The sequence below is a fragment of the Rana temporaria genome, chromosome 12 (genome assembly GCF_905171775.1).
Source record: "Rana temporaria chromosome 12, aRanTem1.1, whole genome shotgun sequence".
Classification (NCBI taxonomy): domain Eukaryota; kingdom Metazoa; phylum Chordata; class Amphibia; order Anura; family Ranidae; genus Rana; species Rana temporaria.
The window spans coordinates 143,325,795-143,352,805 of record NC_053500.1 but is presented as its reverse complement, the minus strand read 5'-3'; positions in this window follow the sequence as shown (position 1 = coordinate 143,352,805).

Here is a 27,011-nt window from a genome sequence, read left to right as displayed (position 1 = left end):
ATTTGCGCCGTCTTATCGGTGCTGCCCTATCAGTGCCCATCAGTGAAGGCAAAAACTGACTTATTTACAAAGTTTTATAACAGAAAAAAGAAAAACGTAATTTCTTTTCAAAATTTTCGGTCTTAGCCACTCACTGTATCACTCAGATGGCTCGCTCCGCTCGCTCGGCCTCCTGGCTCTTTTTTTAACATCTCCAATCCACGGGGATGTTAAGGAATGAGCCTGGATGCCGCCTGAGGTTGGGAGATTTCCGTCGCCAAGGATTGCGCCTGCGCAGTCCTTACAGGAACCATCTCGATAGGGGAACCTTAACGATAAGTCACCGGTATCATAAGATGTTTTTTCACCTTAATGCATAGATTGCATTAAGGTGAACATTTCTTTTCCCTTTACAACTCCTTTAAGAAGTGTGTAAGGAGGAGGGTAAGAATCTTTTATTACGGAAGAAACATATCACATCACTTTCCCCCGGGGATGTACCGCAAGCAGTAAAAAAAAACAACCTTCTTGCTAATTTTTAACTACACTAAAGTTTCACGTTAATCCGAAAAAGGAAGAGCAAACCAGTTAATCTATTATAGTGTTCTGTAAAAGCTACAAAGTAGCTAAAAAGTAACTAAAAATCGAAATAAAGTTTCACTTGAAGATAAACCAGCAGCCAGCATAAGGTCGTTGTAACTCCACTCTTTGTGTTCTTAGAGATCCGCTGTTGTTTTTTTGGGGTTTCTTTGAAGCGAAATGGATTCACTTCGATGCACGCTTCCCTTGCCTCGTCTTGCCCCGGTTTGCCAGAACCCACACGTTGCCATTTTCACGTGCAGCGTGCGGTGAACCAATGCAAACAGTCTATAGACAGAGAATAAATATCGTAACAAAGCAGAGAAATTGGACCTCTAGAAATGAAACAAGGAGTCAAGGCAACCTCAGCAGGAGCTAAGCAGCATGTGATTTATTGACAGGAGCGAACAAGCATATAGTTTGTTATTATTTCAGTAGTTACCTTAAAGCCAAACTCTGGGTTCATTTTTTTTCCTTCAGAGCCCGCTAAAAATAAAAAAAGTAGCTCTGGCTGCAGTGCTGACCTTAAGCCTGGAGCTGTCCCATGCAGTACCCTTTCTTCGCCACAAGATGGCATTAGTCTTCCGGGTTGATGGCGCCCAGTGTCACCCAATGTAACAAGCGATCTGCCTTTTGCCATAATGCGTTCCCCGCTGGAACGCATTTTGCGACCGCGTAATGACGTCATCGCCCGGCGCCACTGCGGATGACCGCTGATTGCAAGGCACGTTTTAGCTGCTTATAAAGAGAACAGTGTGCGGACTGCAACACTGTTCTATTATTGTCGGCCGTAGCCGGCTTGGCTACCAAAGCACTATGGCTACCATCAACCCTTAAGCCTGCAAACCATGCCACCCTGGATGCTTGCCTAAAAGAAGCTAATACAGACTGCCATTGCTGGGACACTGTAATAGATCTTCCTACTGGACCCCCTGCACTACGGAATCCCAGGGCTGCTGCTAACCTACTGCTGACATTCATCCCTACAAACCGGATAAGTACTACTACTCCTCTAGTATTACTCAAATTACTATACCCTATCCCCACCCACCTTGGCTCCCTCTCCGGCACCTAGCGGCAAGTAGCAGGGACTGGTGTGTAATATTCACTCTCCAGATAGCGACTCCACTCCTTTCCTGTAATGCACGGGGCTCATGCAGAGGGAGTGACAGCAGCACTGCATCTGGCGGCAGGCTATGGGTGGCAAGCGGCACTGCATCTGATGGCAATCGGCACATTCAGCTGACAAATAGCCCAGCGCCAAATTCCCCATCAACCCCGAGACTACATTTGCCCCTCGTCCCCCCTCAACATTTTTTGGGGAAGGTGAAGGGGGGGGTGGGGTGTCCCTGAATGGCATTTTGGAAATGTGGTCACCCTAGGGGCGCCCCTAATACATGTGCCAGGCTCCTAATCTACCTTCAGGGCGTCGGACGCATTGATTTCAATGGGGGTTTGTTCTTTTTTGAAGCACATGATTAGAGCCTGATGCTCTAATAGGCTTCGAACAAGGGTGGGCTCGGGGCGCAGAGCACTGCGCCCCCCAATCTCACCCAGTGGTGTGACAATAGTGAATTAATAGTCGCTTATGTCATCCTGCTTCTCCTCCCGGGCCAATCAGGAAGCCGAAGATCGGCCTTAATCTTACCTTTCAGCCACATCGATACTGGAGCGTGTAAAGATTTTATTGTGGCCACTGGCCACATAAACATTGCATTATTTTTATCATTTATGATGATTATGACAATTACAACCTCACACAAATCTCTTCAACCTTGGCAGAGTTAATCTTTAAGTGTTCCATTAATGTGGGATGTCCCCAGTTTATTACCTTGTTGTGGATGTTACTCTTGCCATCTTGCAGTATAATCACCCTTTTATGTTTATTTACTAACACGTTTTTTTTCTTTTTTTTAGCTACAGTGTTTGTGATATTTACTGTTATATATAAAAAAAGGAGGGTTGGCGCTCAGTAAAGAAGACATTTATATACAAATATTGTCAGAAGAAATTGTAGGGGAGTTGGGGGAGGAGGATTTTCACGGTACCGTCATGGGACATCTAAAAAAAAAGTAATTTTATTGTATCCAAATGAGTTTTTTCTTAAATATTATTCACACAATATGTACAGTATTTCACAAAAGTAAGTACACCCCTCACATTTGTGTAAATATTTTCTTCTATCTTTTCATGTGACAACACTGAAGAAATGACACTTTGGCCCATGATTCACGTACGAGTTACGCCGGCGTATCTCCAGATACGCCGGCGTAACTCTGAGTCCGAGCCGTCGTATCTATGCGCCTGATTCTTAGAATCAGTTACGCATAGATTTCTATTAGATCCGACCGTCGTAAGTCTCTTACGCCGTTGTATCTTAACTGCATATTTACGCTGGCCGCTAGGGGCGTGTACGCTGATTTACGCCTAGAAATATGTAAATCAGCTAAATACGCCAATTCACGAACGTACGCCCGGCCGACGCAGTACAGATACGCCGTTTACGTTAGGCTTTTCCCGGCGTAAAGTTACCCCTGCTCTATGAGGCATAGATGAGGCATACCAATGTTAAGTATGGACGTCGTTCCTGCGTCAAATTTTGAAAATTTTACGTTGTTTGCGAAAGTCGTTCGCGAATAGGGTCATTTACGTTCACGTCGAAAGCATTGGCTTCTTGCGGGTTAATTTGGAGCATGCGCACTGGGATACTTTCACGGACGGCGCATTAAATTTACATAACACACGCCCACATCTACCACATTTGAATTAGGCGGGCTTACGCCAGCCTATTTATGATACGCCGCCGCAACTTTGGTTTGAGAATACTGCACTTGCCTGTCAAAGTTGCGGAGGCGTAAGACTGGGCCAAGACTGCAGAGACTGGGCCGCAGGGCAATATTCCAACATGATAACCACCCCAAACACATCTCCAAGACCACCACTGCCTTGCTAAAGAAGCTGAGGGTAAAGGTGATGGACTGGCCAAGCATGTCTCCAGACCTAAACCCTATTGATCATCTGTGGGGGATCCTCAAGCGCAAGGTCTCCAACATCCACCAGCGCCTGAAAAACGCCCCAGTGTGAAAGGGGTCTCTTGTTTTGGGGGGCTATGAGTAATTTTCTAACAAATAAAAAAAAAAAAAAAAAAATACAAACCTAAATATGTAAATTTGTAAAGAAAAAGTTCCAGAAAAGGCCGGTCTTCTAGTGGGGTTGCCTCTTGCAGGGATGGCAGGTGTCGGTGACTCCGGGCCAGCTGTCTTCAGGACTGATTTACACATCAGCTGATGAATATACAAAGATTGCTGGGAATCTTCCAGTGAGAATTAATGCTGCCAAAAAAAAAGAAGAAAAAACCCCCTTTGGGTCCCATAAAAAAAATATGTTTCTCAACTACACCAGGTTCATGTAACGCGTTCTGGCAATTATCCATAGAGAACGTCTCTTCCATCGACCAATCACATCATTGGAATGTCCTAATAGTTATCTCTGTAAAAGAAAAAGTGAACACGTTGCAGTAAAATCTCACGGGAACTAATGATGCAGATAACGCGCTGAGACTGGAGGAGTGATAACAAAATATTTTTAGTCCAACATCAATAAAAAAAAAAATATTACTGCTTATCTAAAAGCAGTTCTAAACAGACCTCCAAAATATAATAACAATAAAATAACGGCGCACGATGGACTATTCCAGACAAGGAGAAATACATAATAATATAATACAATCCGTGTGATATGGGCACCTTTTGGACAATGTACTCGGATCAGGGTGTAGTTACTCGCGATGCCCCATTCTGCCTCCGTAAAGTGGTGCTCCCTGCGCGCGTTGGTGTGCGTGCGTTGGTGTTCGTGCGTTTGTCTGCGTGCGTTTGTCTGCGTGCGTTGGTGTGCATGCGTTGTGTCTGCGTGCGTTGGTGTGCGTGCGTTGGTGTGCATGTGTTGGTGTGCGTGCGTTGGTGTGTGTGCGTTGGTCTGCGTGCGTTAGTCTGCGTGCGTTGGTCTGCGTGCGTTGGTGTGCGTGCATTGGTGTGCGTGCGTCTGCGTGCGTTGGTGTGCGTGCGTTTGTCTGCGTGCGTGGGTGTGCATGCATTGGTGTGCGTGCGTTGGTGTGCGTGCGTTTGTCTGCGTGCGTTGGTGTGCGTGCGTTTGTCTGCGTGCGTTGGTGTACGTGCTTGGTGTGGTCAGGGATCAGAAATGCAAATTGCAAAGAGTGCAAGGTTCAGGAAATCATAAGACACTTAACGCTTCATAGTGCATATTGTGCGGGAGTGTTTGTCATGCAGGGCGCAGGATTCAGGAGTGGGCAACAGAGGGTGCATGAGTAACACAGGCTAGTGTATAACAAAACAACTAATACAGACCCCCCCTACACAGTACAAAGCATTCCTTCACCCCCCCCCCCCTAGTATAAAGTACAAAGTATTCCTTCACCCCCCCCCCCCCCCCCCCCCAGTAAAAAGCTCTCCCTCCACCCCAATACAAAGCCCTCCCACAGTACAGAGCTCCCCACCACCACCCCCCCCCTACCACCCAGTACAGAGCTCCCCCCTACAGCACCAAACTCCCCCCCCCCACTTCCCACTACAGAGTTTTTCCCACCCCTCTTTCCCCCAGTACAGAGCTTCCCCCACAATACAAAATTTCCCCCTACCACCCAGTACAAAGCTCTCCCTCCACCCTCCCTTCCACCCCAATACAAAGCCTTCCCACAGTAGCGAGCTCACCACCCTCTACCACCCAGTACAGAGCTCTCCCCAAAACCACCCCAGGACAGAACCCCCCGCCTACAGAACCAAACTCTCTCTCCCCCCCCCCCCACTTCCCACTACAGAGTTTTCCCCAGTACAGAGCTCCCCCTACAGTACAGAGCTCCCCTCACAGTACAGAGCTCCCCCCACAGTACAGAGCTCCCCCCACAGTACAGACCTCCCCCCACAGTACAGAGCTCCCCCCACAGTACAGAGGTCCCCCCACAGTACATAGCTCCCCCACAGTACATAGCTCCCCCACAGTACAGCGGTCCCCCCACAGTACAGAGATCCCCACAGTACAGAGGTCCCCCACAATACAGAGCTCCCCCACAATACAGAGGCCCCCCCCCCCAAAGTACAGAGCTCCCCACAGTACAGCAGTCCCTCCACAGTACAGAGGTCCCCCGCAGTACAGAGCTCCCCTCACAGTACAGAGGTCCCCCACAGTACAGAGCTCCCCTCACAGTACAGAGCTCCCCCACAATACAGAGGCCCCCCACAGTACAGAGCTCCCCCACAGTACAGAGCTTCCCCCACAGTACAGAGGCCCCTCACAGTACAGAGGCCCCCCACAGTACAGAGCTCCCCCCACAGTACAGAGCTCCCCCACAGTACAGAGGTCCCCCCACAGTACAGAGCTCCCCCCCACAGTACAGAGGTCCCCCCACAGTACAGAGCTTCCCCCACAGTACAGAGGCCCCCCCACAGTACAGAGGCCCCCCCACAGTACAGAGCCCAATCCCACAGCGCAGAGGTCCCCCCACAGTACAGAGGTCCCACAGTACAGAGCTCCCCCCCCCCACAGTGCAAAGGTCCCCCAGAGTACAGAGCTCCCCCACAGTACAGAGCTCCCCCCACAGTACAGAGCCCAATCCCAAAGTGCAGAGGTCCCCCCACAGTACAGAGGTCCCCCCACAGTACAGAGGTCCCCCCACAGTACAGAGCTCCCCCCACAGTACAGAGCCCCCCCACAGTACAGAGCTCCCCCCACAGTACAGAGCTCCCCCCACAGTACAGAGGTCCCCCACAGTACAGAGGTCCCCCCCCCCCACAGTACAGATCTCCCCCCACAGTACAGAGGTCCCCCCACAGTACAGATCTCCCCCACAGTACAGAGGTCCCCCCACAGTACAGAGCTCCCCCACAGTACAGAGCTCCCCCCACAGTACAGAGGTCCCCCCACAGTACAGAGCTCCCCCCCAGTACAGAGGTCCCCCCCCCCCACAGTACAGATCTCCCCCCACAGTACAGAGCTCCCCCCCCCCCCCCACAGTACAGAGTAACAGTCTCTTTAGTGTCATTTATGAGAACTGGCTAATTGTATTATTATCTCTATTGCTATGTTGACTGCCTGACCTCCTGAACATTGTATATGGAATATGTAACACTGAGCGGGGTTGTGATATTATCGTCTTTTCAGAGACACGTTGAACCCTCACAATCATTGCATGTAGTAAACTCATTGATGATAACTCGAACGTTAAGGAAGTACATAATAATTATAATAATAATAATAATAATAATAATAATACAAAAAGAATAAAAAAAATAAAAAAAGGAAGTACATAATAGCGTTTGTGGGTTGGAATGACACAGCGGACAGCAACCTCCAGTATGTGTGACGGGACGCAGGCGCTTCCTATACACCTGACACACCCATTCATGGCAGATATACTGTACTATCTGCCCTCTCTCGCTTTTTAAAAATTGTACCTCTTGTATTTAGGCGTATATAAACCCAATGACAAAAATGTAATATATTGCAGATTACTGGACCTTAAATGGGATGACTGCCTTAGTTTTCTTTTTTTTCTGGCTTTTTTTCTTTTTGATTTTCACCCGGCGATCATATCAGTGTAGGCAGGAGCTGGATAATATTGCCTGCATTACCAGAAGACACTTTGTAGCAGTTGCTGCAGCGAGATGTTCCCTCCTAGTCAGGGCCACCATTAGGAATTATGGGGCCCCTTACACAGCTTCAGGCGTGGGCCCCCTTCAGCAGAGAAGCGGGGGGGGTGCTGCCGCCTCAAATTGGAGTGACCCCATCTAGGTCCGGCCTAGCAATGATGTCTGTATACAGTGTCCCCGGAATGGATGGCCTTATCCTTTAGCCCTGTGGCACTACAAGTGACAGCAAGATGACTACCAGCAATGGTGTCTGTATACAGTGTCCCCGGAGTGGATGGCTTTATCCTTTAGCCCTGTGGCACTACAAGTGTCAGCAAGATGACTACCAGCAATGGTGTCTGTATACAGTGTCCCCGGAATGGATGGCCTTATGCTTTAGCCCTGTGGCACTACAAGTGTCAGCAAGATGACTACCAGCAATGGTGTCTGTATACAGTGTCCCCCGGAATGGATGGCCTTATGCTTTAGCCCTGTGGCACTACAAGTGACAGCAAGATGACTACCAGCAATGGTGTCTGTATACAGTGTCCCTGGAATGGGTGGCCTTATCCTTTAGCCCTGTGGCACTACAAGTGTCAGCAAGATGACTACCAGCAATGATGTCTGTATACAGTGTCCATTTAACTCTGTCTGTGTGCAGTGTCCCTGTTTCCTGCAAATGGGCAAAAGCCCTCTCACCCAATGAAGTGTAAACAAAAAAAGTTGCGGTAGGTATCAGTAAGTAATTTATTTTTATTTCTTTACACATTATATTATTTTTTATTACGTTTCTTTCTTTTTATTAAGGCAAAGGGTATTATGTCTTATTTTATTGCCATCTTGCTTGATCACGTGATGCTTAGGGGTTGCAAATCTTTAAAATAGTTCTTCAGAATCGTGATCTTTATTCTAAGCAAACAAATCGTGATTCTCATTTCATGCAGAATCGTGCAGCTCTACTTTCTGACAATGTTATTAGCTTGAAAAATAAAAATGAATGTATCCATCAGCACACAGCATGTGATTGACAGCCTCAGCTCTGTTCCTGTGTGCTGTGTGAAAGAGGGGGGGTGTGTCCCTTCCATCCAATCAGCTCTCACAGAGCTTTCCAGAGTGTACCTCCAGCTCCCCCTCCCACTGCTTTCTGAAAGCCGTATACATTCCGCACTTTGAACAGCTGTAGAGGAGAGAGGGATGCAGATAAACAGGTACAAACTTTGTATAGGAGGATTTGTTTCATCTTCGTGTATCACCTGAGGCCAGTCACGTCACTGGGTTTACAACCTCTGTAACTTGGCCCAAAAAACTATTTAAAGTGATAAAAAAAAAAAAACCTGTAGTCACTCCCTCTCTCTCGCGCCCCAAGTGCTAGGTTTGTCACATGACCGCCGGCGGCTCTGATCGTAGTGATGGAATGTAGCATGGTGTAGACAAGTTTCCCTTATTGTTTTGGTAGAGCGTTTCAGGATAACAATCACATCCCACATCAGGACTTAGATAAAAGAGCGTGGAAACAATGTAACCAATGGCGGATCTTCCCTTACTGTCTGAAGTTCACTTGAGGAATAATAGGAGGAATGTGTACATTAAACAAGCGGCGAGTCCAGAGGCGCCGAAAATATCTGTTCCCTGTCAGATGTCTTACGTCTTGTTATCTTACAGAAAGTGACACTCGGTGAAGAAGGCGGGAAAAGTAAACGTTTAGTACATTTGATGGATAATGTCAAAGTACCGTATTTACCGGGGTATAGCGCGCTCCCGCGTATAGCGCGCACCCCTAAACTTGACCCGGATTCCTGTGAAAAAAAGATTTTTTGTACTTACTGTTTTGGTGTCTTCCGCGGCGTCCATCGGCGGCCTCATCGGGTCCGGCATCCATCTGCGGCTTCGGGTGTCCTCTTCGTCGGGTCCGGCGTCCTTCTGCGGCGTCCTCCCCGCTCGTTTCCCGCGCCGAGTTTGAATACTGCGCCGACATATACCGAGCGCAGTACACTCGTGTATCGTCGGGCAGGCTCGGCTACTCTCGTGGTGATGTCCTGTACGTCCAGGACGTCAACGCGAGAGGCGCCGAAACTGCCCGAAGATACACGAGTGTACTGCGCTCGGTATATGCCGGCGCAGTATTCAAATTCAGCGCGGGAAAGCGGGTATCGGCGTATACCGCGCACCCACGATTTTCACCCACGCCGAAACTGCCCGAAGATACACGAGTGTACTGCGCTCGGTATATGCCGGCGCAGTATTCAAATTCAGCGCGGGAAAGCGGGTATCGGCGTATACCGCGCACCCACGATTTTGCCCTGATTTTCAGGGCAAAATAGTGCGCGGTATACGCCGATAAATACGGTATATACCATATTCTCAAAAGTATTGGGACGCCTGCCTTTACACACACACACACACATTAAATTTAATGGCATCCCAGGCCCGGATTCACAAAGGATTTACGACGGCGTATCTCCAGATATACGCCGTTGTAAGTCCGAATGTGAGGCGTCGTATCTACGCGCCTGATTCAAAGAATCAGATACGCCAGAATTTGTCCAAGATACGGCTGACGTAAGTCTCCTACGCCGTCGTATCTTAGGTGTATATTTACGCTGGCCGCTAGGGGCAATTAATGGGCACAGTGACGACAATTGATGGGCAGAGCGGCTGCGTTTGATGGCATGGCACAGTGGCGGCAATTGATGGGCACAGTGGCGACAATTGATGGCACAGTGGCGACAATTGATGGGCACAGTAGCTGCGTTTGATGGGCACAGTGAGGCTGCAATTGATGTTTTTTCATTTGTTTGTGCATGGCACAGTGGCTGCATTTGATGGCATGGCACAGTGGCGACAATTGATGGGCACAGTGGCTGCGTTTGATGGCAAAGTGGCGACAATTGATGGGCACAGTGGCGACAATTGATGGGCACAGTGGCTACGTTTGATGGCATGGCACAGTGACGACAATTGATGGGCACAGTGGTGACAATTGATGGCACAGTGGCGACAATTGATGGGCACACTGGCTGCGTTTGATGGACACAGTGGCGGCAATCGATGTGCACAGTAGCTGCATTTGATGGGCACAGTGAGGCTGCAATTGATGTTTTTTCGTTTGTTTGTGCCCCCCAAAACGTTTGAGCACCAGCCGCCACTGCATTGTGCCAATTGTTGTGTGCTGGTCGGCAAGGGGTCAAATATATCTAGAAGCAGGAACGTGGGGGAACGCAGTTCCGGCACCTCCCAAACTGAATGTATGTAATGGAAAGAGGTGCTGGAGAGTCTATTGATGCTGGCTGCTGGGGGAAATATTGTTGCTGGAGGGGGTCTATTTTTGCGAAGGAAGGGGGTTTATTGTTGCTGGGGAGTTCTTCTGTTGCTCGTGGGGGATCTATCGTTGCTGGGGGGGGTCAGTCGTTGCTAAGAGGTATGTACTGTTGAGGGAGGGATCTTTGTTGCTGGCTGCTGGAGGGTCTATTGATGCTGGCAACTGGGGAATCTATTATTGCTCGGAGGTGGGTAGGGGGCGGAGTCAAGGATGACTTCGAAGGGAGGAGTTCCTGCACCTAGTCTCTGGAAAAAAAGCCCTGTATATTGATATATATATATATATATATATATATATATATATATATAATGTTACAAAAGTGTCAGAAAAGGGCCTGGAGCTGAAGTGGTAGCTATACGTCGGCTCTCGCACAAGCCACTAGGGGCGTGTGCGCGCTTCCCGCTCGCCCCCGACTCTTTTTATTATAGCAAAAAGTAAAAAATATTCATTTTTTTTAAATTGTCGCTCTATTTTTGTTTATAGCGCAAAAACTAAAAACCGCAGAGGTGATCAAATACCACCGAAAGAAAGCTCTATTTGTGGGGAAAAAAAGGACGCCAATTTTGTTTGGGAGCCACGTCGCGCGACCGCGCAATAGTCAGTTAAAGCGACGCAGTGCCGAATCGCAAAAAGTGGTCTGGTCTTTGACCAGCAATATGGTCCGGGGGTTAAGTGGTTAATGAGCGCAGCGTTCTTCTGGTGACAGATTTGGGGAAAGTTTTGGTTATTCTCTTCTGTCTGTTGTGGAATTTGTGGAATGTTCCGGAGCATTGAAAGTTTTTTTTTTCTTGTTTTCATATTTCTGCAGGTCAGAACTCAGAAACGAGTTTTTATTTATCTTCAGCTTTAAATGTTTACTTTTTTTGGAATGCAAAGCTAAGGCATTAGGGGGTTTCCATTGAAACCAAAACTGCATATTTGCTACAACGTGTAGTAACATTGAGGAGCCTTCACTTCACCCACAGTTCTGAATCCACATAAAACTTTTAGATCGGCAGGGATTTCAGTACAACTCTGCAAAGGCAGCCGGAAAAAAAAATAAAGTGTGAATGGTCATTGTAACGGTCAGGGGTTAACGCCGTTACGATATTTCATTCCACCAACCCAAGACAGCTTCCGACACTCCACAATCCAGCAGACAGAACACATTGGCCCAGATTCAGTAAGAATCTGCGCCTTTCTTACGCAGGCACAGGGCAGCGTTTTTGCCCTGCGCCCGCGCAAATTTTCTGCGCTGCCCGCGATTCACGGAGCAGAAGCTCCGTAAATTGTGGGGGCGCTGTGTTAACTTGCCCTGCGTAAGGGGCGCCTAATGTAAATGATAACGCCGGGGGCGGGAATCATTTAAATTAGGCGCGCTCCCGCGCCGAGCGTAGAGCGCATGCTCCGTTGGGAAACTTTCCCGACGTGCATTGCGGCAAATGACGTCGCAAGGACGTCATTTGCTTCAAAGTGAACGTGAATGACGTCCAGCGCCATTCATGAATCACTTACGCAAACGACGTAAAATTTGAACGTCGCGATGCGGGAACGTGGCTATCCTATAGCATTGGCTGCGCGCGCTATTAGGATGTGTAAACTTACGCGAAACCCGACGTACGCAAATTACGTAATTTCAAGTTTGTGAATCGGTGTTCGTATGCAATTTGCATACTATACGCTGATCACAATGGGCGCGCCCCCTAGCGGCCAACGCAAGAATGCAGCCTAAGATATGAAGGCATAAGGAGGCTTATGCCTGTCATATCTTAGGCTGCAGTCGGCGTAGCGATGTTCCTGAATCAGGAGCATTCGCTACGCCGGAGCAAGTAAGCAATTGCGCCGTGTAACCTATGGTTACACGGCGCAATTGCTTCTTGAATCTGGGCCAATGGATTTTCCCCCAGAATAACGAGACACAGCTCTGTGTGTACGAGGCTTTATAGCGTTTGGGCTAAACAATGTGTTGCTCAACTTAAATAAAATGAACGAATCAAAGTCTCCACCCAACAAAAAAAAATAGTGAGTGAATTTGTGTAAATGCGACAATAAAATTCAAATGCTAAACCAATAAATAAATGGGAAAGTCCAAATTCATTCAAATATATATATAAATTCATAAAAAATCATCAATACAAAAAAAGTTCATATAAATGTAAAAGTTCATCATCAATTAAAAAAAAGTTAATGAAAGTGAAAAATCAGTGTAACAAAATATATTAAAACAGCATAAAGTGCAAATGCTAAAACCAATACATATATGTGAAAATCCATATTTATTAATCAATATATTCACAAATTTATAAAAAAAATTCATTAATATAATAAAAAAAGTTCATAAAAGTGTAAGAATTCATCAATTGAAAAAAGTTAATGAAAGTGAAATATCAGTGTAACAAAATATATAAAAAAAGCATAAAGTGCAAATGCTAAAACCAATAAATATATGTGAAAATCCATATTCATCAATCAATATATTTACAAATTTATAAAAAATTCATCAATATAATAAAAAGCTCATAAAATGTGTAACGTCTCATACACACCATCGGATTGTATGCAAGTTCGTGGCCAACGCCCTTCGGACAAAAGTCCTACGCTTTGTCCGCGGAAAATCCGATCGTGTGTAAAAGGCTTAAGAGATCATCATCAATCAAAAAAAGGTTATGAAAGTGAGAAATCAGTAAAACAAATAATATAAAATAAAGACAGAAAGTGCAAATTCTAAACCAATAAATATATGTGAAAATCCATATTCATCAATCAATATATTTAAAAAAATCATCAATGTAATAAAAAAATGTTCATAAAAATGTGTAAAAGTTCATCATCAATTAAAAAAAAGTTCATCAAAAAGGGAAAAATCATTTTAACAAAATATATATATAAAAAAAAGGCATAAAGTGCAAATGCTAAACCAATAATTATGTGTGAAACTCCATATTCATCAATCAAGATATTTATAAAAAAAATGTATCAATATATAATATCCCCAAAGGGTTTCCATCCCAAAAAGGGTTTCCATCCCCAAAGGGTTTCTATCCCCAAAGGGTTTCCATCCCCAAAGGGTTTCTATCCCCAAAGGGTTTCCATCCCCAAAGGGTTTCTATCCCGAAAGGGTTTCCATCCCCAAAGTGTTTCTATCCCGAAAGGGTTTCCATCCCCAAAGGGTTTCTATCCCCAAAGGGTTTCCATCCCCAAAGGGTTTCTATCCCCAAAGGGTTTCCATCCCCAAAGGGTTTCCATCCCCAAAGGGTTTATCCCCATAGGATACCTATGATGGGGTATTATTCCTCCCCTCCCAATGTTACCAATAAAGGGGCACTGTTCCGTCCAATTAAACCAATGATGGGGCACTGCTTCTCCCCCTCAATACCAATTATGGCAATGTTTACTCCCACCGATGCCAAGAAAATTTCCACTACCAATGGCCATAGTCCGGCCCACCTAAAGTCTGAAGGTCATTAAACTGGCCCTTTGTTTAGAAAGTTTGGAGACCCCTGGTGTGGAGAATCGCCGGCTGAAAATGCTGATATCTGAATGAGGCCTGTAGCTGCACCCATCATTCAGGTATAACACCACAAAGCCAAGGACGTCATATGACGGCCTGGGGACAGCAAGTGGTTAAAATGTGGTTTTAGTAAGAAAGAATTCTTCATAATGTATTATGGTAAAATGTGCTTGTTACTCTGTACATCCACAAGTATCTCCTGAGAAGTCCCCCCCTTTTGTTTTCCTTTATCTTCTGGCTCTTCGCTATGAACTTTTCTTCTCTCTTATCTTCCTGGAAAAGTGATTACTGAAGTTAAATAAACAAATCTGTTGACTTGCATTGCGTCATTAATGTCATCCCTCCCTCCCTACACTCTGGTACCTTGACCTTCAATATATACTGATCAAACTATACAACCTGCCAATGGGAAGGCAAAAGAAAAGCAAACCTAAACCCATAAAACTATCGTGGTCACATTATCACTTCACTCAACAAAGAAGTCATTAACATGTGAACATTTACTATAATATATTTTTTGTTTTTTCTACTATTATATATTTTTACAGCATTGGCGCCTGGTTTGGCTTCATGTTTGTGGCTTCTGCCCCTGCTCCCTGAGCCTCTCTCTCCTACCCCCCCTCTCGCCTTGGTGTGTGTGGGGCACCAGTGTGACCTCTCGTAGGCCTGGAGCCTGTCCGTTCACCTGCAGCCCTGCTATTTCCCATTCCGTCTTCCCCCCGGCTTCCACGTGGGCCATTTGTGGTGCCAGCCACAGCCACAGAGTCCGTGGTTGGTTTTAAACTCAACACATGGGGAAGTTTCTACCCCCAGCCGTTTAATTTGGTAATAATAGTCTTCAATATAAAGATTACACTTACTGCAGATGTTCCATTGTTGATGGGGCTTTTGTCTCCTTAACAAGGTTCACCTACACAATGTTTCTATTTCAGAGCATCTCTATCGGGTCACCTGAGGTCAGGTGACAGATGCACACCGTTGGGGTCAGGAGTGCACCGCTAAGGTAGTGGACCCTACGACTGACTGCTGCAGACGGAACACTGGGTGGCTAAGGAAGGCAGGTCCACTGGAGCACTAACAGGGAGCTAGAGCCTAAGATTCCCCAGGGCGCAGAGTCTAAGAACCAGCAGGTGTTCACCAGAGCCTCTAGTGGTGAGGATGGACTGGGCTGCAACTGGATCCAGGTCGCAGCCCCCAGAGTCCCCCAGCTCACGCTCACAGTAGGCTATAGAGGATAGAGGGGAAGCAGCAGCTCAGGATACAAGAGATAGTGAGGGGATAGGCCAAAGGTCGGGGCGACTAGCAGACAAGGATAAACAAAGGACACGCCAAAGGTCAAGGTCACAAGCAGACAGGGATAGTCAAGAACAAGCCAAGATCGGTAAAACAGAGACAGACATAGCACATGGCAAGCAGGAACGTCCGGCCGGCGCATTTTTTTACGTTGTTTCTGTAAGGCTTTTTATGGACGTCGTTCCCGCGTCGAATTTTGAAAATTTTAAGTCGTTTGCGTAAGTAGGGCTTTGCGTAGAATGACGTTCACGTCGTGAGCATTGGCTTGTTGCGGGTTAATTTCGAGCATGCGCACTGGGATACCCCCACGGAAGGCGCATGCGCCGTTCAGAAAAAACGTCATTTACGTCGGGTCAAGACGTATTACCATAAAACACGCCCCCATCTCATCCATTTGAATTGCGCGCCCTTACGGCGCAAATTCTTTGAGAATACGGGAAATACGCTGTAAGTTACGGCGGCGTAGTGTATCAGAGATACACTGCGCCGGCCGTAAAGGGATCTGGCCCGTAATGTGTAAAAAAAATTAAGCGTTGCATATGGAGATTTTTATGTACTGAGGTTTGCCGCCATTCCATGAGTGTGCCCAATTTTAAAGCGTGACATGTTAGGTATCTAGTTACTCGACGTAACATCATCTTTCACATTATACAAAAAAATTGGAGTAACTTTACTGTTCTGTTATTTTTAAATTCATGAAGACATTTGAAAAATGTTTGCGCAAATACCATGCGAGATTAAAAGTTGCAATGACCCCCATTGTATTCCCTAGGGTGTCTGCTAAAAAAAACATATATAGTGTTTGGTGGGGGTTCTGAGTAATTTTCTAGCAAAAAATGTATGATTTTTGCATGTAGGAGAGGAGTGCCAGAATAGGCCCAGTATGGAAGTGGTTAAGATAAGTGAAAATATATATATACAAACACCTCCAATGCAAAACAGTGTACGGCAACCAAAAACCAGTGACCCACAAATAACACACAAGTATATACAAGAGATGGGGAAATACCAAGATCATAAACGTAGCCAGGCCAGGGTCATACACGGGAGATCAATAGATGGGGCCAGGAACAGGACAGGAGAGGGAGAAGGTAGACGGGATCAGGCTGCAGAGCAGGGATGAATGGGAACAGGAACACAGGAGGGACTGGATCAGGCTGCAGAGCAGGGATGCATGGGAACAGGAACACAGGAAGGACAGGATCAGGCTGCAGAGCAGGGATGCATGAGAACAGGAGGGACAGGATCAGGCTGCAGAGCAGGGATGCATGAGAACAGGAACGCAGGAGGGACAGGATCAGGATGAAGGGAGATTTTTCATTGCATTTGATGGCATGGACAATGACAAAACTGCAGATAAAGATCTCATGGAGAGCTGTGGATTTTGTCTGATCCATTGTGTAGGATTGGAATTTATTTGTGCAATAAAGGGGCGTCTCCCAAAATTTTTATATTTGCTTGTTTTGGAAGGAAGGTGTATACATGTATTCGTGTGTGGGCGATTTGTTCTTCATCTGTGACCTAGTTTTATAATTAGCCTAATTATTTAAACAATTTCTGCTACTGTATATATTTCTGAGTATTTTATATGAATACTTATATCCAATAAAAAAAAAAAAAATGACTATAAACTGGATTATGGGCATTTTTTTTTTTTTTTTATAAATCTCTTTATTATTTTTTTTCTCATATACAAACATACAAATATACATTTCATATTTCCATTAAAATCACATCAATACAGACACATTCCATTACATACTTCACATTTATGTCTTCTTCCTTTTACCTCCCCTTTTTTTCCCCCCTTTCTTCCATTGGTGTAGTTTCATCCACTTCCCTATCCCCCTACCCTGAGGCTGTTGTCACCTTTTCTATCCAATTTGCCCATATTTTTTTATATTTCTCCCCATTTCCTCTATTATAGTATGTCTCTTTATACAATGGTAAATTACTACCGTATTTATCGGCGTATACCGCGCACTATTTTGCCCTGGAAATCAGGGCAAAATCGTGGGTGCGCGATATACGCCGATACCCGCTAAATATCCCAAACAATGTAACAGTTCACCCGAATGTCCAAAAATCTCCGGAAAAAGATGGCAACTCACCAAAACTCAATGCTGTCTCAAAAAAGTAGCACATCAATCGTGCTTATCAGTGACTTGTCCAAAGATATCCTCTTCTAGAATGTGTTCTCTTATCCACGACATACTGTATAATAACTAATAATAATAAAAAAACATTATTTTAGAGGTGAAAATTATTTTATAACTCAACACACACAGCCATTAAAGTCTAAAAGTGAGTACACCCCTAAGTGAAAATGCCCAAACTGGGTCCAATTAGCCATTTTTACTCCCCGGTGTCATGTGACTCGTTAGTGTTACAAGGTCTCAGGTGTGAATGGGGAGCAGGTGTGTTAAATTTGGTGTTATCGCTCTCACTCTCTCATACTGGTCACTGGAAGTACAACATGGCACCTCATGGCAAAGAACTCTCTGAGGATCTGAAAAAAAAAATTGCTGCTCTACATAAAGATGGCCTAGGCTATAAGAAGATTGCCAAGACCCTGAAACTGATCTGCAGCGCGGTGGCCAAGACCATATATAACAGGACGGGTTCCCCTCAGAACAGGCCTTGCCATGATCCACCAAAGAAGTTGAGGTCACGTGCTCAGCGTCATATCCAGAGGTTGTCTTTGGAAAATAGACGTATGAGTGCTGCCAGCATTGCTGCAGAGGTTAAATGGGTGGGGGGGGGGGGGGGGGTCAGCCTGTCAGTGCTCAGACCATACACTGCATCAAATTTGTCTGCATGGCTGTCATCCCAGAAGGAAGTCTCTTCTAAATATGATGCACAAGAAACCCGCAAACGGTCTTCTGAAGACAAGCAGACTAAGGACATGGATTACTGGAACCTGTCCTGTGGTCTGATGAGACAAGATAAAGGTATTTGGTGTCAGCTTTTTTTTGGGGGGGGGGGGGCTGGGAGCATATGTGGAATGTGAGAATTTGAGCTAAGCATGCAGATTAGTGCTCGATCTTTTTTTTTGGGGGGGGGGGCTGCACTAACACTGTGTCCCGGTGTCTTGTCGAGCTAGTTCTCCTATCGATATGGTTCCCTGCTTGACAGACGAAGCCCACGGAAATCCAGGCATCCAGGCTCATTCCTTAAAGCGGGGGTTCACCCTTAGAGGGCACTTTTTCCCCTTAGCTTCCTGCTCGTTTTCTCTAGGGGAATCGGCCATTTGTATTAAAATATGTGCAGTACTTACCCGTTTTCGAGCTGCATCTTCTTCCGTCGCTTCCGGGTATGGGCTTCGGGAATGGGCGTTCCTTCTTGATTGACAGTCTTCCGAGAGGCTTCCGACGGTCGCATCCATCGCGTCACGATTTTCCGAAAGAAGCCGAACGTCGGTGCGCAGGCGCAGTATAGAGCCGCACCGACGTTCGGCTTCTTTCGGCTACGAGTGACGCGATGGATGCGACCGTCGGAAGCCTCTCGGAAGACTGTCAATCAAGAAGGAACGCCCGCTCCCGAAGACCCATACCCGGAAGCGACGGAAGAAGATGCAGCTCGAAAACGGGTAAGTACGGCTCATATTTTAATACAAATAGCCGATTCCCCTAGACCGAACGAGCAGGAATCTAGGGGAAGAAAAAATTTTTTTTTAGAAATGGGTGAACTCCCGCTTTAAGATCCCCGTGGATCTGGAGGATGTTAAAAAAAGAGCCAGGAGGCCGAGCGAGCGGAGCGAGCACGTGAGGCCCACTGGCCACTTACATCGAATTCCACGGCGCCCTGGACCTGTTGCTACAGCTGCTCAGGTTCGGTGATTTCCATAGGCTCCGATTGCGCCTGCGCGGTCAAGGTGGGAACCATACCGATAGGTGGAACCATATCGGAAGATCACCGGCACTGGCTGGACCGGACATTCGGAAAGTCTCGCCGGTCCCGTAGGACCGTGTACTGTAGATCGTCCTCACCCTTTTCCTCCCACTTGCTTTGCTTCGTTTTCCCGTAAAGCTGATAATGACACCGGGCACATAATATGGAAAGTGAAAGCGACCCGAACAAAACAAACATCGACTGAAGATTGTAAAATGTATGTTTCCATAATCAGTGAATTGATCTGCAAACATGATGGGTGTCAACCCGCCCTACAATTGTGTCACTTATTAGTTGTGGAAGAATAAGAGATCATTCACCTGTTACAATGTATACAAAGGGAAAATCACCTGTTACAATGTATACAAAGGGAAAATCACCTGTTACAATGTATACAAAGGGAAAATCACCTGTTACAATGTATACAAAGGGAAATTGTAATTGTAAAAGTGCTGATATACGATATACACCCCGACAAGGAACTTCTTATATTTTCTCGCTTTTCCTCCGATAAATACACCATGGAAAGCCTTCAGTTTTATCTGTTTGAAACGTTCAACAACAACAATTTTTTTGTGATTGTAAAGTTGCTCTACCAGAAATAATATGCAAATCAAAGTTGACTTTTCTCGATCACTTTTCTTAAAAGGTTACTAAAGGAATTTTTTTTTAAATAACAAACATGTTATACTTACCTCCACTGTGCAGTTCTTTTTGCACAGAGTGCCCCCGATCCTCCTCTTCTGGGGTCCCTCGGCGGCTGTCTCTGGTCACCACAGTCATGCGAGAGAGCTCGCATTGTGGTCACTAATTGCGGGCGCGCTTCCTGTGCCATAGCCGCTCACTGTATCACTCGGCCTCGCCCCTCGGCGCGCCGCATCACTGGATGTGATTGATAGCAGAGCCAGCCAATGGCTGCGCTGCTCTCAATCCATCCGCTCTAGCCAATCAGCGGCCAGGCTGAGCGGCAAAGAGGATATAGGGACCTAGTGGGACTTCATTCAATTTGTATCCGGAATTCGTTTTATGACTTTTTTCAAATTTTCTTCGAAATTACAGACTTCTCCAATTCAAACTGAATCGATAAGGTTTGAATGCATGAATCTATCCATTATTTACATAGGGGGTGGTGTGGATAGAGGGGGTGGCACCCGGGCGCCCCTAATGGACGGGCCACCACTGGTCCTGGCCTCAAACTGATAGAACACCTTTGGGAGTGAAGACTGGGAGCCAGGCTTTATCGTCCAACAACAGTGCCTGACCTCTGGAAGAATGGTCAAACATTCCCATAGACACCCTCCAAAACCTTGCATACGGCCTTCCCAGAAGGGTTGAAGCTGTTATAGCTGCAAAGTGCGGGGCCAACTCAATATTGAACCCTACAGACTAAGACTGGGATGCCATTAAAGTTCATGTGCGTGTAAAAGGCAGGCGTCCCAATACTTTTGGCTATATAGTGTATGTCATTTCTATTACACCCTTAGCTCTCCTAATTATCATTCCTGCCTGGTGTACAGGACAGTCTGTCGCCTTCTAACTGGCATGGACCCAAGTCATTGTATCCTACATTCCAACAATGAATGAGAGTTCAAGAAAGGGCGACCATGGAGAGGGATCTATCACATAAACTATCACTCGGATATCTGAATCTGTGGAACATTTTGTTAAAGCGGAGTTCCGCCGAAAAAATAAATAAATAAATAGAAGTCAGCAGCTACAATTACTGCAGCTGCTGACTTTTAATATAAGGACACTTACCTGTCCAGGGTGCCCGCGATGTCCTCACCCAAAGCCAATCTCTCCTTCGGCTCTCGGGTGCTGCCGCCGCCATCTTCGGCAGGGCTGGACTGGGACAAAAATTTGGCCCTGGACTTCATCCATACCGGCCCACTTTAATTCAATAAAATCCTGCCCCCCAAAAATCACGCCCACCAAAAGGCCCCTACATCCATTATTGTATATCATGAGAGGGTGAGGGAGAGGGGAATGAAAGAGAGAGGGAGGGTTGAGGGGAGGGGGTGAGAGAGGGGGTAAGTGTATAACAGAGGAGGGGGCTGAGAGACAGTGGGGGCTGAGAGACAGAGGAGGAGGCTGAGAGACAGAGGAGGGGTCTGGAAGACTGAAGAGGGGTCTGAGAGACAGAGGGGGGTCTGAGAGACAGAGGAGGGGACTGAGAGACAGAGGAGGGGACTGAGAGACAGAGGAGGGGACTGAGAGACAGAAGAGGGGACTGAGAGACAGAAGAGGGGACTGAGAGACAGAAGAGGGGACTGAGAGACAGAAGAGGGGACTGAGAGACAGAAGAGGGGACTGAGAGACAGAAGAGGGGACTGAGAGACAGAAGAGGGGGCTGAGAGACAGAAGAGGGGGCTGAGAGACATAGAAGGGGTCTGAGAGACAGAGGAGGGGGCTGAAAGGGGGGGACTGAGAGACAGAGGGGGGACTGAGAGACAGAGGGGGGGTCTGAGAGACAGAGGAGGGGGCTGAGAGACAGAGGAGGGGACTGAGAGACAGAGGAGGGGACTGAGAGACAGAGGAGGGGACTGAGAGACAGAGGAGGGGGCTGAGAGACAGAGGGGGGGTCTGAGAGACAGAGGAGGGGACTGAGAGACAGAGGAGGGGACTGAGAGACAGAGGAGGGGACTGAGAGACAGAGGAGGGGACTGAGAGACAGAGGAGGGGACTGAGAGACATAGGGGGGTCTGAGAGACAGAGGAGGGGGCTGAAAGAGGGGGGAATGAGAGACACGGGGACTGAGAGACAGAGGGGGGTCTGAGAGACAGAGGGGGGTCTGAGAGACAGAGGGGGGTCTGAGAGACAGAGGGGGGTCTCCGTTTTTTTAAACGGCCCACTGTGCAATCGGCCCACCGGGAAACTCCCGGTAGTCCCGATGGCCAGTCCATCCCTGATCTTCGGTAAGGGAATCGGGAAGTGAAGCCTTGTGGCATCACTTCCTGGTTCCCTACTGCGCATGCGCGACTCGCCCTGCGCGTCCTCACTGGTCCCTGCTGTCTTCTGGGACCCGTTGCGCTACCTGAGTGGACAGGCGATCGCCTGGGACCTGTCACGTGTCCCAGGTGATCGCCTACAGGGAGAAAGGCGATATGGCCTGTCGCCTTAGCGGCCCCTGGGCGGAAGTAGGAAGTGGGACAGGAAGTCCCCACTGCCCCCCTCCCCAAAAAAAATTACATGCCAAATGTGGCATGTAAGGGGGCGAGGAGTGGTTTAAGCGGAAGTTTCACTTTTGGGTGGAACTCCGCTTTAAAGACGGCCCTGGCTAGGAGGAGAAGGCAGGTTTACCGAGAGATGAGCTCATCTGTCTGCTGCTTTTACTGTCCAATCACAGGTTGGGGGAGGGAGGGACAGGACTTACAGAGGCGGCTCTAGGCTTTGTGAGGCCTTAGGCAAAACTTAACATGGGGGCCCCATTCACACCCATGATGGGAAAAATAATTCAAGGACAAGAGCCTCTTCCCCACAACCCTGGCCGGTGGTTATGGGGGTCTGCCGGTAGGGGGCTTATCAGAATCTGGAAGCCCCCTTTAACAAGGTGGCCCCAGGATCCTGCTCTTTGATAACTAAAGGGGCGGGGGTCACCCGGTGATGTCACCCGGTGAACCCGTCCCCTTGTGACGTCATTGACTGAGGGCATGCTGGGTCATTGACGCCACAAGGGGTGGTGTCACAGATATTCACTGGTTGTTAGGGGCGCTGGTGGCTCTGCTCCTGAGTCAGGGCTCTTAACGCTGCCTGAGCACAGCAGCATTAAGGTCCCCTGTCCCTCAAAACTGGGGTAATGCATTGGGTAAGGTAGGCGGCCGCGAGGCCCCTGTGAGTGTGAGGCCTTAGGCGACCGCTTAATTTGCCTAATTAAAGAGCCGCCTCTGAGGACTAATAAGCATTACTAAAGTGAGGCAGAAAAAAAATCAGGTCTCGCCCTCTGACAGACCGGCGCTGTTCTATGTAGCAGAGCTGTGTAAAGCCTCGTACACACGCTCAGTTTTTGCCGAGTAAACCGAGCGTGTGTACGAGGCTTTCAGGTTTCTCCTCAAGAAAACTGCCCAGAATCTCGACTAGAATAATAGAGAACCCGCTCTCTATTTTCTTGTCGTGATTCTCGGTAGTGTTTTCCTGCCGAGAAACCGGAGAGCTCTAATAGCCTTCCTGATTAGAGCCGTGGGCTCTAATAGGCTTCCAAAATGGTAATCAGCGGGCGCAATGCTGTACGTTCGCTGATTACTTAGTGTTGTGTTAGGGAAGCGAATACATTGCTTTCCTAACACTGACCTGCCTCTCAGCCAATCAGGTGCTCGGCCGGGTCTGTTACCCGTTACCTGATTGTCTGAAACGACAGGCGCTGTGATTGGACGCTGCCTATCAGGCATTTAATCGTAGGACAGGGCGGGGGCGGGAGAAGACATCAAGGAGGAGACCGGACATCGCCACCCGCTGCACCCGAAACATGGAGGATACCGGACATCGCCGCCTGCCGCCATCACTCGCTGCCCACCCAAGACAGTGTAAGTGCCGGGGCAGACTGCGGACGTGGGCACAGTGGCAGAATTTGATGGCACAGTGGCAGCATTTGGGGCACAGTGGCTGTGATTAATGGGCACAGTGGCAGAATTTGATGGCACAGTGGCAGCATTTGGGGTACAGTGGCTGTGATTAATGGGCACAGTGGCAGAATTTAAATGGCACAGTGGCAGCAATTGGGGTACAGTGGCTGTGATTAATGGGCACAGTGGCAGAATTTAAATGGCACAGTGGCAGCATTTGGGGTACAGTGGCTGTGATTAATGGGCACAGTGGCAGAATTTAAATGGCACAGTGGCAGCATTTGGGGTACAGTGGCTGTGATTAATGGGCACAGTGGCAGAATTTGATGGCACAGTGGCAGCATTTGGGGTACAGTGGCTGTGATTAATGGGCACAGTGGCAGAATTTAAATGGCACAGTGGCAGCATTTGGGGTACAGTGGCTGTGATTAATGGGCACAGTGGCAGAATTTGATGGCACAGTGGCAGCATTTGGGGTACAGTGGCTGTGATTAATGGGCACAGTGGCAGAATTTAAATGGCACAGTGGCAGCATTTGGGGTACAGTGGCTGTGATTAATGGGCACAGTGGCAGAATTTGATGGCACAGTGGCAGCATTTGGGGTACAGTGGCTGTGATTAATGGGCACAGTGGCAGAATTTAAATGGCACAGTGGCAGCATTTGGGGTACAGTGGCTGTGATTAATGGGCACAGTGGCAGAATTTGATGGCACAGTGGCAGCATTTGGGGTACAGTGGCTGTGATTAATGGGCACAGTGGCAGAATTTGATGGCACAGTGGCAGCATTTGGGGTACAGTGGCTGCGTTTGATGGCACAGTGGCTGCGTTTGGTAGGCACAGTGGCTGCGTTTGGTGGGCACAGTGGCTGAGTTTGGTGGGCACAGTGAGGCTGCAATTTATGTTTTTTTTTTTTTTGTTTGCGCACCAGCCGCCAAAATTTTGAGCACCAGCCGCCACTGCCTAACAAACTAACAGGCGGACCTGGTGGAAAATCCCGTGTGAAAGGTGCCCAATAATTTTTGGAATGATCTTTTGTATTTATTTTAATTAAATTAAAATTACTAGGATGTGGGTAGATAAACATGAAATGCTTCCAGGTGCTCTCCAAAAATATTGGTGCGCCCGCGTAGGTGGCACGGGCGCACTGGTTTGAGTTTGAGGGCAACGTCTGATTAGTCTAAAAACAGACGGGAAATGCAATCGACTGACTTGTATGAAAGAAAAACAAAAACGCGTTGGGAACAATAAATGCAATTGTCCTTCCAAAAAGATCCAAAGTTTGAACTTGTTCTCCAGGTCCTTCATAAATGTTTATGTCAGAAGTAAAACACAAATCTCTGCATACACTTGTCCTTATCATGAACCCATCGAACTGGCGAGCTGGGCATGAATTGAAAACCTTGGGCTCAAGCTACAAACAATTGACCATTCTATGTATTAGGGGTGATGAAGTCCCCACCTATAGGGACGCAACGCGTATGGAAGGAAGCGTTGTGACGTCACCCGCGGCCATCACGCATCTTGTTCTTACACACACGCTGTTTATCTGGCACTGGAACGGCGCCACGTTTGTACGTTTTTTACTTATATTTTATTATTGAAATGTTCATTATTGCGGAGAGCACTATGTTTTGTCCTTTATGATTGCATGGCCCATGTGGCCTTGGAGTTATCAACGCATACTAGTCGCTATCCTCCTCTGAATCCAGATTGGTCGGGATTCGTTTTGTACCATCTACTAGTGCCCGTAAGGGAAGGTGTACCTGACCCTCTATAATCAAAGGGTCCCCTTGGTAAGGTGAGCGGCCATCTTTATCATTGGTGGAGGTTTCATACATACCCACGGAGTCACCGGTATGTTTTATTCATGTATCATCACTGAACACCACACGTATGGTGTTTGCTATTTGATAGGTGGACTGGATTTTAGCGCTGCACTGTCTGTTTTATATGTATTAGGGGTATCTGGGGGGTTTTTTTCGGACCCCTTACGCCGTCGGATCTTAACTGCATATTTACGCTGGCCGCTAGGGGCGTGTACGCTGATTTACGCCTAGAAATATGTAAATCAGCTATATACGCAAATTCACGAACGTACGCCCGGCCGACGCAGTACAGATACGCCGTTTACGTTAGGCTTTTCCCGGCGTAAAGTTACCTCTGCTATATGAGGCGTACATGCGGTGTACCAATGTTAAGTATGGACGTCGTTCCCGCGTCGAATTTTGACAATTTTACATCGTTTGCGTAAGTCGTCCGTGAATGGGGCTGGACGTAATTTACGTTCACGTCGAAACCAATACGTCCTTGCGGCGTACTTCGGAGCAATGCACACTGGGATATGTACACGGACGGCGCATGTGCCGTTCGTAAAAAGCGTCATTTACGTGGGGTCACATAACATTTACATAACACACGCCCACATCTTCCAAATTTGAATTAGGCGCGCTTACGCCGGCCGATTTACGCTACGCCGCCGCAACTTACGGAGCAAGTGCTTTGATAATACTGCACTTGCCCGTCTAAGTTGCGGAGGCGTAACGTAAACCGGATACGTTACGCCCGCTCAAAGATACGCCGCTGTACGAGAATCTGGGCCATAGAGAGATAGAGAGATAGAGAGATAGAGAGATAGAGAGATAGAGAGATAGAGAGATAGGATAGATAAAGATAGATATTCTCCCATCTGAAATGCATGTGATGGGACTGCGGTCTATATACATTTATATGTAAATTGCCTGAAAATGTATATTGCAGAAATGGATTTGAAACTCCCCACCAACAGTTACTCAATTGTCTGAAGCAATTAACTGTCATTTAAGAAGGGAATAACTGACATATAAACATAGGAAATGCCCCAAGAAAATTTCAAAAGATTTGGTCACGATGGCCGGACTATAATGTGTTGAACATTCGGATAAGATGACTGAGGACCAGTTTCCGCGGACATGTCCGACCGTGTGTACCGCCTAGCGGACAGGTTTCCAGCGGAGAAAAGTTTCTTAGCAAGCTAAGAAACTTGTCCGCTGGAAACATGTCCGTCGGACATGTCCGATGGTTAGTACACCTAATCGGACATGTCCGCTGGTTATGACGTGTAACCAGCGTCCCGAAATCCCGCGCATGCGTCGAATTGATTTGACGCATGCGTGGAAGGAACGTCGGTGTCTTCTACGTCACCGCGTTCTCTGTCCGCGGGGATTTTGGTCTGATGGTGTGTACACACATCAGACCAAAAGCTCCCAGGAGACATGTCCG